At 42.9% G+C, this 12,526-nt stretch overlaps 1 long non-coding RNA gene across 1 annotated transcript in view; it reads right to left on the reverse strand.

The window, feature by feature from the left end:
• LOC129628061 (uncharacterized) overlaps nt 1-12,526 on the reverse strand; it is a 58,990-nt gene that overhangs the window by 42,316 nt on the left and 4,148 nt on the right. The window lies entirely within an intron of this gene.

Below are 12,526 nucleotides of genomic sequence, written 5' to 3' on the forward strand. Positions count from 1 at the left end.
GCTCAGGTTTGCCAGCTTTCTTGTAAATGCATCACTACTATCGGACAGAAACCCAAAGTCCTTTGTAATGTGAAAGGCTTAACTGCAATTCCTTAAGTCCAGCTCTCTCTCTGTTTATACAAACCCTTCCCTTTAGCCATATCATCCAAAAGTACACTTCCCATTCCATGGCACCTCACCCTTGGAATCTTCAGCTTGCATCTCCCAAGGACGAGAACATTCTCCTTCATTACCACACTTAGGAAAATCAACATTAATTTAATAACAGCAGACAACATTGAGTCCATATTCAAATTTCCCAAAATGTCTCAAATATTCTTTTAGGATTTCCCTGGTAGTCCAATGGTGAAGAATCCGCCTGCCAGTGCAGAGGACATGGGGTTCGATCCCTGGTCCAGAAAGATTCCACACAGCACTGGGAAGCTAAACCCATGTGCCACAACTCCTGAGCCCACACTCTAGAGCTCATGAGCTGCAACTGCTGAAGCCCACCACCCTAAAGTCTCTTCACAAGAGAAGCCACTGCAATGAAAAGCCCACACATCACAGCTAGAGAGTAACCCCCGCTTGCCGCAACTAGAGAAAAGCTCCAGGGCAGCAACCAAGACCCAGTGCAGCCAATAAATAAATAAATACAAATTTAAATGTCCTTTCATAGCATATTTTTTGGATCCAGGATCCAATCAAGGTCTAAGTATTGCATGTGACTGTTCTGTCTCTCTACTTTTTCCCCATGTAGAGCACACTACCTTCTCATTCTGATCTTCATGGCGCTAGGGTCTTTAATAAGCCTCCACTACTTGTCCCGCAGAATGTCCCATGCTCTGGATAAATGGCTGTTTCCATGGGATTAGATTCAGGTGACATTTCTGACAAGAGCATCACATAGGCTGTGATGTGTACCACCCACTGATTCTCATCTTAGGAGTCACAAGTCAGTTACTCCATGATTGGCAATGCCAAGGTCTAACTCTTGGTTAAGGTAGAGACCACAAGGTCTCTCTTTTCTCCTTCTGTGAATTAATAAACAAGGTATGGGTGACACTTTGAAACACTGTGAATATATCATACTCCCCAACAACCTTTTTACCCAATGAATGTGAGGGTGTGTGCTTAGTCGAGTCCGACTTTTTGCAACCTCATGGACTGTAGCCTACCTTGCTCGTCTGTCCCTGTAATTTTCCAGGCAAGAATACTGGAGCGGGTTGCCATTTCCTCCACCAGGGGATCTTCCCAACCCAGCAATCAAACCCATGTGTCTTGCGTCTCCTGCATTGACAGGCAGAGTCTTTACCACTGCGCCACCTGGGAAGTCTTTTATCCAACGACTTTAACATCTATTAGTGATTCTTAACAGAATCTGCCATTGTTACACTGAAGGTTGCAAAATGGTGATTTTTCTAATTCTATCATTGTTCCTTCACTCATTTGTCAGCATTGTTTTGTGAAAAACTGTTTTTTCTTCCCCCTGCCTTTTCCCCTGTTCTTTTTATCTTTGCAAGTATCATCATGGATTTATGGGTTTTATTTGCCCACTATAATCCAATATCATCATTGGAGGGCAGTGAAGGGGGATGTTCAAATTGGATTTAGCTGTGGGAGCTCCTTCAATCTGGCTCCTGTATACTCTTCATATAATCCCATTCATTTTGAGACAGTTCAAGCTTTGTGACATGAGATGTTCCAGGCCAACTCTGTACTTTCCCTGCTTGTGACCTGGAATCAGCATCTGTCCATGGAGCCCTGCCTTTTTTTAGTAGGAAATAGTACTTGGAAACCAAAATCTATATGCTAGGAGTGCTTTCAACTACAATTTTAAGATGCAATCTTAAATCAAATTTCTAGTCCGCTGCTAACCAGGTCTGGGATTACTCAGACATTATTATGGCAGTCAATAGATACGTCATGACCCCAGAGGATGCTTCAACTTTCCTCCTGGGAAAATCTCTGTCTTAGATGCCCTTCTGAGGCTGAGGGGTGATCGACGCCTTCACTTGGTCTCACCTGAAAGAGTTCTCTACACCAGAGGTTCCCAACTTCCAGGATCTAATGCCTGATGATCTGAGGTGGAGCCAATGCAATAATAGAAATAAAGTGCACAATCAATGTAATGCATTTGAATCATCCTGAAACCATCCCCCATCCCCTGGTCCATGGAAAAACTGTCTTCCACAAAACCAGTCCCTGGTGCCAAAAAGGTTGGGGACCACTGATCTACACTACTTTAAGGAACTTTCCTTGCACTCAAGAGTGCCAAGTCATAAGACATTTTGGTCCCAGCCCAAGAAAGACAGAAGAAAATTACCAGAATGGCTCTCATTTCTGCAAAACCTGGGTTTAAACACTGATTTTCTCTCATGCATCATTGCATTATCATAGTTACATTGTATAATTTTTTTCTGAGCCTCATTCTTTTATTTTTGTCACTAGGAAAAATGTATGTGATGTAACTTCTTTATATTGTTCTGTTTTCTTGGGGGGGAATAATGATTAAACAAGGTATTATGCCTAAAAGTGCTTTAAAATTGTAATGAGCTATGTGAACACTTCCACAGCATCATCTTTCAGGATTTGGAATAGCTCAACTGGAATTCCATCACCTCCACTAACTTTGTTTGTAGTGATGCTTTCTAAGGCCCACTTGACTTCACATTCCAGGGTGTCTGGCTCTAGGTCAGTGATCACACCATCGTGATTATCTGGGTCGTGAAGATCTTTTTTGTACAGTTCTTATGTGTATTCTTGCTATCTCTTCTTAATATCTTCTGCTTCTGTTAGGTCCATACCATTTCTGTCCTTTATCGAGCCCATCTTTGCATGAAATGTTCCTTTGCTATCTCTGATTTTCTTGAAGAGATCTCTAGTCTTTCCCATTCTATTGTTTTCCTCTATTTCTTTGCATTGATCGCTGAGGAAGGCTTTCTTATCTCTTCTTGCTATTCTTTGGAACTCTGCATTCAGATGTTTATATCTTTCCTTTTCTCCTTTGCTTTTGGCTTCTCTTCTTTTCACAGCTATTTGTAAGGCCTCCCCAGACAGCCATTTTGCTTTTTTGCATTTCTTTTCCATGGGGATGGTCTTGATCCCTGTCTCCTGTACAATGTCACGAACCTCATTCCATAGTTCATCAGGCACTGTATCAGATCTAGGCCCTTAAATCTATTTCTCACTTCCACTGTATAATCATAAGGGATTTAATTTAGGTCATACCTGAATGGTCTAGTGGTTTTCTCCACTTTCTTCAATTTAAGTCTGAATTTGGCAATAAGGAGTTCATGGTCTGAGCCACAGTCAGCTCCTGGTCAGCACTCAGTATGCCAGCAAATTTGGAAAACTCAGCAGTGGCCACAGGACTGGAAAAGGTCAGTTTTCATTCCAGTCCCAAAGAAAGGCAATGCCAAAGAATGCTCAAGCTACCGCACAATTGCACTCATCTCACGTGCTAGTAAAGTAATGCTCAAAATTCTCCAAGCCAGGCTTCAGCAATATGTGAACCATGAACTTCCTGATGTTCAAGCTGGTTTTAGAAAAGGCAGAGGAACCAGAGATCAAATTGCCAACATCCACTGGATCATGGAAAAAGCAAGAGAGTTCCAGAAAAACATCTATTTCTGCTTTATTGACTATGCCAAAGCCTTTGACTGTGTGGATCACAGTAAACTGTGGAAAATTCTTCAAGAGATGGGAATACCAGACCACCTGACCTGCCTCTTGAGAAATCTGTATGCAGGTCAGGAAGCAACAGTTAGAACTGGCCATGGAACAACAGACTGGTTCCAAATAGGAAAAGGAGTACGTCAAGGCTGTATATTGTCACCCTGTTTATTTAACTTATATGCAGAGTACATCATGAGAAATGCTGGACTGGAAGAAGCACAAGCTGGAATCAAGATTGCCGGGAGAAATATCAATAACCACAGATATGCAGATGACACCATCCTTATGGCAGAAAGTGAAGAGGAACTAAAAAGCCTCTTGATGAAAGTAAAAGTGGAGAGTGAAAAAATTGGCTTAAAGCTCAACATTCAGAAAATGAAGATTATGGCATCCGGTCCCATCACTTCATGGGAAGTAGATGGGGAAACAGTGGAAACAGTGTCAGATTTTATTTTTCTGGGCTCCAAAATCACTACAGATGGTGACTGCAGCCATGAAATTAAAAGGCACTTAGTCCTTGGAAGGAAAGTTATGACCAACCTAGATAGCATATTCAAAAGCAGAGACATTACTTTGCCAACAAAGTAATGCCAAGGTCCATCTAGTCAAGGCTATGGTTTTTCCAGTGGTCATGTATGGATGTGAGAGTTAGACTGTGAAGAAGGCTGAGTGCCGTGGAATTGATGCTTTTGAACTGTGGTGTTGGAGAAGACTCTTGAGAGTCCCTTGGACTGCAAGGAGATCCAACCAATGCATTCTGAAGAAGATCAGCCCTGGGATTTCTTTGGAAGGAATGATGCTAAAGCTGAAACTCCAGTACTTTGGCCACCTCATGCGAAGAGTTGACTCATTGGAAAAGACTCTGATGCTGGGAGGGATTGGGGGCAAGAGGAGAAGGGGACGACAGAGGATGAGATGGCTGGATGGCATCACTGACTCGATGGACGTGAGTCTAAGTGAACTCCGGGAGTTGGTGATGGACAGGGAGGCCTGGCATGCTGGGATTCATGGGGTCGCAAAGAGTCGGACACGACTGAGCGACTGATCTGATCTGATCTGATGTGAACACTATTACTAAAGAGGAAGTGAAAGTGAAAGTTGCTCAGTTGTGTCCGACTCTTTGCAACCCCATGGACTGTATAGTCCATGGAATTCTCTAGGCCAGAATACTGGAGTGGGTAGCCTTTCCCTTCTCTAGGGGATCTTTCCAACCCAGGGATTGAACCTAGGTCTCCCACATTATAGGCGGATTCTTTACCATCTGAGCCACCAAGGAAGCCCAAGAATACTGGAGCGGGTAGCCTATCCCTTCTCCAGTGGATCTTCCTGACCCAGGAATCAAACTGGGGTCTCCTGCACTCTAGGCAGATTCTTACCAGCTGAGCTACCAGGAAGAGGAGGGTAAAATTCTCAGTGGGTGGAAGCAGCATAGATAATAGAAATTCAAGAGTATCTAAGTCCCTAGTTCTTTAATTAAAGTCTTTAACCAAGGGGCGGTTTGCACTTGCATTTCTTCTCTTGGCTTCTCTTTACAGGAGCTTCTAACTAATATGCAGAGAACTAGCCATGAAGAAACTTCTAGGATTGGTCTGCAGGCTCCATTCACACTCATGCTGGACACAGCCCCAGGAGCACCCACAAGTAGCTAGATGGAGGGGGTGGTGGTGCTGGTGCAGTGACTAATGTCAAAGCCAGGGCCTAAAAGTCACTTGTCATTTAAAGACATGTGTTACCCAGGACTTCCCTGGTGGTCCAGTGGCTAAGACTCCATGCTCCCAATGCAGGAGGCTCAGGGTTCCATCTCTGGTCAGGGAACCAGATCCCACATGCTGCAACTAAAGATCCCGCAAGCCACAACAAAGATCAAAGATCCTGAGTGCTACAGTTCAGACCTGGTACAGCTAAATAAATAAATAAAATAGTTTTTAGAAAAGACACGTTTCCCAAACCATCCTTCCACTGAACATTGGAGGTTCGCCTAAATATCACCTCTCTTCCGGGTTCAGGCCACCTATTCAAAGAAGGTCATTCTTCCCTCTAGAACCCCTACAAGCCTCTGGTCACAGCAGCTCCACTTCTGGTGTGTGGTCCTTGACAGACTTTTCCGTAAGGATGGCTTTAAGGAGACTTGCTTTGAGCTTACTCACAGCATGAACTGGAGAGGTGAGCTAGGATCTGTCTAATCACCAAGGAAACTGAAGGAGAGAGAGGCGAGGTTCAGGCCAGGGCTTTGAGCCAGTCCAGCCAGTGGGGTGGGAGAGAGAGTTTCTTAGCCTTGGTCTCAAGATCAGGGAAGTGAGGAAATGCAATTGCACGTGTGCTATCAGGACATCTCTCATCTCAACTGGAATGCAATTCAAGTCAATTCAAGAGCATTTATTAAGTGCCTACTGAGAGGACAGCTCTGGGTAAGGCACACTGAGCCTTATGGAGCTCACACTCTCCCCTGGAGGTAAACATTAAGTGTACGAAATGCCGTTTGCTGTGCTTAGTGCTATGGTAAAAGGGAAACAGAAGACAAAGTGAGTTGCAGATTTTATCAATGCGGTATGCACAAGGCAGGCAGGTGAGCTCAGCCAAGTTCCCTTAGAAGAGGTCAAGGGAAGGAAGGCTGCAGGCAGGGGAAACAACATAAATTAAGGACAGGGAGGGGCCTTTTCCAAAACTATTGGGAAAGTATGACTTTCTTACTCATTTTCTGCCCCTCCCCATTATCTGTCTGCTCCCATTAACCCAGATCATGCAGTTGAAAAGGCTTCTCTGTTTCTCTCTTTTTACTTTTTTCTCTTTATTTTGGCTGTGGTGGGTCTTCATTGCAGCACATGGGCTCTTCATTGTGGCATGCAGGATTCTCTCTTGGGGCAGGCAATCTTAGTTCCCCAACCAGGGATCGAACCCATGTACCCTACCTTGGAAGGCAGATTCTTAACCACTATACCACCAGAAAAGTCCCCATCAAAAGGCTTCTCTTGAACCTTGAAGTTCATCCAGCCTCACAATGAATTGCTCTAAGAACTACTAGAGTAGGAGGACTAAATAATGGCCACCCAAAGGTATCAGGTCCTCATCTCTAGAACCTGTAAAATGTTTCTTTGTAAGGAAAATAAGAGGTTTCACAGATGGAGTGAAATGTTTTGAGATGGAGATATTATTCTGCATTTTCAAGGTGGGCCCTGAATACAATCACAAGGATCATTATAATGGAGAGGGAAGAGGAGATTTCAGACAGACACTTAAGAGAAGAAGGTGATGTGAAGACAAAGCCAAGAGACATTTGAAGATCCTGCCTTCAAGACCAGGGGGATGCAGCCGTAAGCCAAAAAATGCCAGTAGCCACCAGAAGACGGAATAGTCAGGGAATGGATTCTCCCCTAAAGGATCTGGGAGGGGTACAGCCCTGCTGACACCTCGATTTCAGCCCAGTGACTCTGACTCAGGACTTCTGGCCTCTAGAACTGTGAGAGAATACATTTCTCTTGTTTTAAGCCATCCAGAGTGTGATAATTTTTCATAGCAGCCGCAGAAATGAACAACATTCAGATCCTCAAGAGATGGATAATCTGTTTTGCTCAGGGGACTTTAGGAAGAAAGAAAGAGAGGGAAAGAGGGTGGTCTGTTCCTTGCCGTATTCATTTTGCTTTTATTTTTCAGCTGATAGTCCGGTCATCCACCCCCAGAGATGGATCCAGAATCCCCACAAGACTAGCCAGCACTGATGGTCTCCACTCTAAGAGCCACATTTGTGGAAAGACTTGTCCTGTAATTTTGAAGATGATAAGACTGACTGTGTCATCTTCTCTTCTGGGCTTTTTTTTTTTTTACAACACTGTGCACTCAGGGCACAAATTTTCAAGCAAATCTATCTTAACAGACTCTTCAGGCTTGTGCCATGCTCCCAACTAGCTGGGAGCTCTTAATTCATTGAGAATTGTCTCCATCAATGACAAACATTTAAGAAGTTCACATTGGGAGGTAAAAATATATAATGTCCGCATGCCACAACTGAGAGTTCATATTCCACAACTAAAGATCCTGCACGCCACAACTAAGACTCAGCATAGCCAAATAAGTAAATAAATATTTTAAAAAAGGATATAGTGATAGTGAGCAATCTCCACTCTCAAGTAATTTATAACTAATTTGCCTAGGCCTGAGCATTGATCATTTATTTTACTAAAAATCAATGGAAGAAAATGTAACTGTTGATCTCTTCTGTCTGAAGTGATTGTTTTTCCTTCTTTATCTGATTGACATTAATTTTATGATAAAAAAATACCTCACTGTATTGATTCTATATTTTATAAAGCATTTACACTTAAGTAGAATGAAAAAGTGAAGGAAAAGAAAGGGCAGGATATTGTAAATTATCCATGAGATTTAAAGTTTGAAATGTGCTCTGAGTTTCAGAAGCTGGGGGCCTGAGAAGACTTCTTGGAAATTTCAGTATTTTGATTGAGCTTGAAGAATGAGTAGCATTTTGAGATGTCATGCTGACTTTCCCTTGTGTCTTCATTTATTTGAGCTGCTGTAACAAAATACTTATAAACAACAGAAATATACTTTTCATAGTTCTGGGGGCTGGAGGTCCAAGATCAGGATGTCAGCATGGTCAAGTGAAAGTCTTCTTCTGGGTTGCAGCCTTCCCAGTGTCCTCACATGATGGAAGGGGCAAGGGAGCTCTCTGGGGTCTTTTTTATATGGGCACTAATCCCATTCATAAGGGCTCCACCCTCATGACCTAATCACCTCCCCAAAGCCCCTCCTCCTAATTCCATCACTTTACAGATTAGGATTTCAACATATTAATTTTGGGAGAACATGCTGGGAGGGATTGGGGGCAGGAGGAGAAGGGGACGACAGAGGATGAGATGGCTGGATGGCATCACCAACTTAATGGACATGAGTTTGGGTGAACTCCGGGAGTTGGTGATGGACAGGGAGGCCTGCGTGCTGCAATTCATGGGGTGGCAAAGAGTCAGACATGACTGAGCAACTGAACTGAACTGAACTGAACTGAAAATTTCAGACCATTAGCACCATGGTTTCTAAGTGGTTTTGTATTATTCATCCAGTCATCGGGTGGTGATGAATTTCCCAATAGGGTATCAAAGCTGGGCTTACATCATCCAAGGAAATATTACCTATAAAGAACTCTGGTTCTGCAGTAACCCAAATTCTCCAACGCTGATCTATTATCTGAATCTCTTCCATTTCCTCCAAGCCCTGTGCTTCTGCCATGCCAGTCTTCCAAGATGATGTTTCAAGATGACCAGATCTCTCCCATCTTTGGTCTTTGCACTTGGCATTTTCTCAGCCTAGAACATCCTTTCTTTCCTTCTCTTTCTACTCAGCCTCTTTGCACCCCTACCTTCTCATTCCACTTCTGATGTACCTTCATTCATCTTTCAACGTCCGACTCAGACATCCCATTCTCTGGGAAGCTTTCCCACCCACCTTTCCACCATTTGGCCCCTGTTACAATTTAAGGAAACCTCTGTCTCTCAATCATCCTGTTTTCTTATGGTCTGATCATGCCTGTCTCCCACTAGACTTGGCAAACCTTGAACCCACCCCTATCTTTGAGCCCACTGCATATAGTAGGTAGTCACTTACTGTAGAAGGAAGGAACTACTGAAAGGAAAAATTTTGTCTTTTACTTGTTAGTCACCTGATGATGAGTTTAGCAAAGGTTACTTCAATCCCAGATCTGCTGGCAGATCTTCCAACTCAAGCAAGTCTATGCTTCATTTAATAGTATATCCAAACAAATTATCCCCTCAAATGAGTTGCCTATTAAAATGTTTTAATTGATATTAATGAATTAAGGTTAATTGTAATATGCCCTGAAGCTAGATTCTGATGGCTTATTTTTCTTTTTTCTTTTAAATGGAGATACCAGTTGCTTTTATTTTTTAATAATTTTATTTAGTTATTTATTTTGGCTGTGCTGGGTCTTCACTGCTGTGCAGGCTTTTTTCTAGTTGTGGTGTGCAGGCTTCTCGTTACAGGCTTCTCATAGCACAGCAGAGGCTCTAGGACACACAGGCTTCAGCAGTTGGCAGCATGTGGGCTCAGTGGCTGCAGCACATGGGCTACAGAGCACAGGCTCAGTAGTTGTAGCACACAGGTTTAGTTGCTTCGCAGCATGTGGGATCTTCCCCAACCGGAGATTGAACCTGTCTCTCCTGCATTGGCAGGCAGATTCTTTACCACTGAGCCACCAAGGAAACGCATCTTTCTTTCTTTTTTTAAAAAAAATATGTATTTATTTTATTTGGCTATGCTGGGATCTTTGATCTTCACTGTAACATGCAGAATCTTCAGTTGGAGCATTTAAGATCTAGTTCCCTGACCAAGAATCAAACTCGGCCCCCCTGCATTTGGAGCACGGAGTCTTAGCCACTGGACCACTGGGGAAGTCCCACTGATGTCTTAGTTTTCAATGCCAGTTCACCGCTTAGCAGCTGTGAGACCTTGGGCATGTTACCTAACCTCTCTGAACATCAGTAGGTTTATCAGTAAATTTCCCATGTAGTTATCTCCCTGACAGTATTGCTGATGGTGTGAAATAACAACATGTGAGAGTCCTGGCCTATAGTGGCTACTCAACATATGTTTGTTTTTTTTCCTCCTAGGAGCATCATGACCAGATGGTTGCAGGGTAGGGAAGCTGGAGAAGGAATAGGAACATTGGCAGGAGCAGGCAAGTGCTCTGTGGTCACTGAGCACTCTTCCTCTGCCCTGTGCTTTAGATGAACCAACTCATTTAATTCTCACGGTGACCCTTTGAGATTGGGTGCTGAGAGGTGAAGCAACTCTTTAACTGTATCTGTTCAGTTGTCTTTTCCTCTCCCCCACCTCACCCTGCCCCCTGACTCTCAGGGCCATGGGGAAGAAGCCCTGGGGAAGCATTTGCCAATTTCCATCGTGTAAATACTCCCACCATGGCTGATTTCCTGCTAATAATGATTTGACAAATGGTTCCAGGTATTCCTGAAACAATGAGCTCTGCCCTGGAAGCGGGAACTGGCTCTGCACACCCATTGCAGGTCTTCATTCTCCCCTCCTTTCCTGTGCTTCAGCTTCTCTGACCTCTTTTATTTGCCTTTGAGTATTTTCACCTTTGAAGGGTTTGCATTTTTCTGTGCCCGCTGTCTGCAAGTCTCCCCCTCCACCTCTTTGTTCGGCTGCCTCCCTCTGATCATTCATATCTTAGCTTTGAGGTCACCTCCACACAGGTGACCTTCCCAACTCGCTTTTGCTAGAGGAGTTTCCCACCCTCAGTTACTTCTACGCACATCACTCTGTTTTCCTTCTTTATAGCACTTATCATTGTATGGAATTTACATTTACTCACTATCTGTCGCTTCCCACTAGAATGTAGGATCCTTGGGAAGAGGGACTTTGTCTTCAGCACATATACAGTAGGTGCTCAGTGAATAATTGTTAAATGGATGAATTTGTTCAAGGTTACATGGCTCATAAGGAAGAAAGTGGAAGTCAAACACAGAGCCCATACACTTGAACTCTCTGACTACATTACCTCAAGTTTGCCTCAAGTGGTTTGTAAAATAGTCTGGAATATAGAATAATTATGTAGCCACAGGCAACCACAATACAAAGAGATCTCTTATGTGCTGGTGATGGGAATATAAACTGGTGTAACTACTTTGGAAAACAGTTTTGTATTTTTTTTTTTTAGTTTTGTATTATCTTATAAGTAGAAAGTGCCCCAGCTTCTACTCCTAGAATTGAGTTTCCCTGGTGCCTCAGACAGTAAAGAATCTGCCTGCAGTGCAGGAGACCTGGGTTTGATCCTGGGTCAGGAAGCTCCCCTGGAGAAGGAAATGGCTATCCACTCCAGTATTCTTGCCTGGGGAATTCCATGGACAGAGGAGCCTGGCAGGCTATAGTCCAAGGGTAATTCTTGCCCAGATATGATTGGAGACTTATAAAGAGTGGTGTTTACAATAGCTAGGACATGGAAGCAACCTAGATGTCCATTGGCAGATAAATGGATAAAGAAGTTGTGGTACATATACGCATAGAATATTACACAGCTATAAAAAGAATGCATTTGAGTTATTTTTAATGAGGTGGATGAAACCGGAGCCTATTATACAGAGTGAAGTAAGTCAGAAAGAGAAACACCAATACGGTATATTAACGCATACATATGAAATCTAGAAAGACAGTAACGACAACCCTATATGCAAGATAGCAAAAGAGACACAGATGTAAAGAACAGACTTTTGGATTATGTGGGAGAAGGTGAGGGTGGGATGATTTGAGAGAATAGCATCGAAACATGTATATTGTCATGTGTAAAATAGATGACCAGTGCAAGTTTGATGCATAAAGCTGGCCACTCAAAGCCAGTACTCTAGGACAACCCAGAGGGATGGGGTAGGGAGGGAAGTGGGAGGGGTGTTCAGGATGGGGGACACATGTGTACCTGTGGCTGATTCATGTCAGTGTATGGCTAATTACAATATTGTAATAAGCCTCCAGTTAAAATAAATAATTAAAAAAAAGAGTGGTCATAGCAGCAGAATCATAAAAGCAAAAACTTGGAAATAATCCAAACATGACATAACAAGAGATGGACTATTATACAGCAACCAAACCAACAGACTACCCAATAGTCAACAGTATGAATATACCTTAGTTATATACCTTAGTAGTGTACTATTGAGCAAAAAAAACAAAAAGCAAATCTCAAAAGATTAAAAACAGCATTATACTCTATTATATCAAAACGGCTAACACTACTATATATAAAATAGATAACCAACAAGAGCCTACTGTATAGCACAGGGAACTATGTTCAATATTTTGTAATAAGCTATAAGAGAAAAGAATCTGAAAA

Source organism: Bubalus kerabau, chromosome 15 (genome assembly GCF_029407905.1).
Source record: "Bubalus kerabau isolate K-KA32 ecotype Philippines breed swamp buffalo chromosome 15, PCC_UOA_SB_1v2, whole genome shotgun sequence".
Classification (NCBI taxonomy): domain Eukaryota; kingdom Metazoa; phylum Chordata; class Mammalia; order Artiodactyla; family Bovidae; genus Bubalus; species Bubalus kerabau.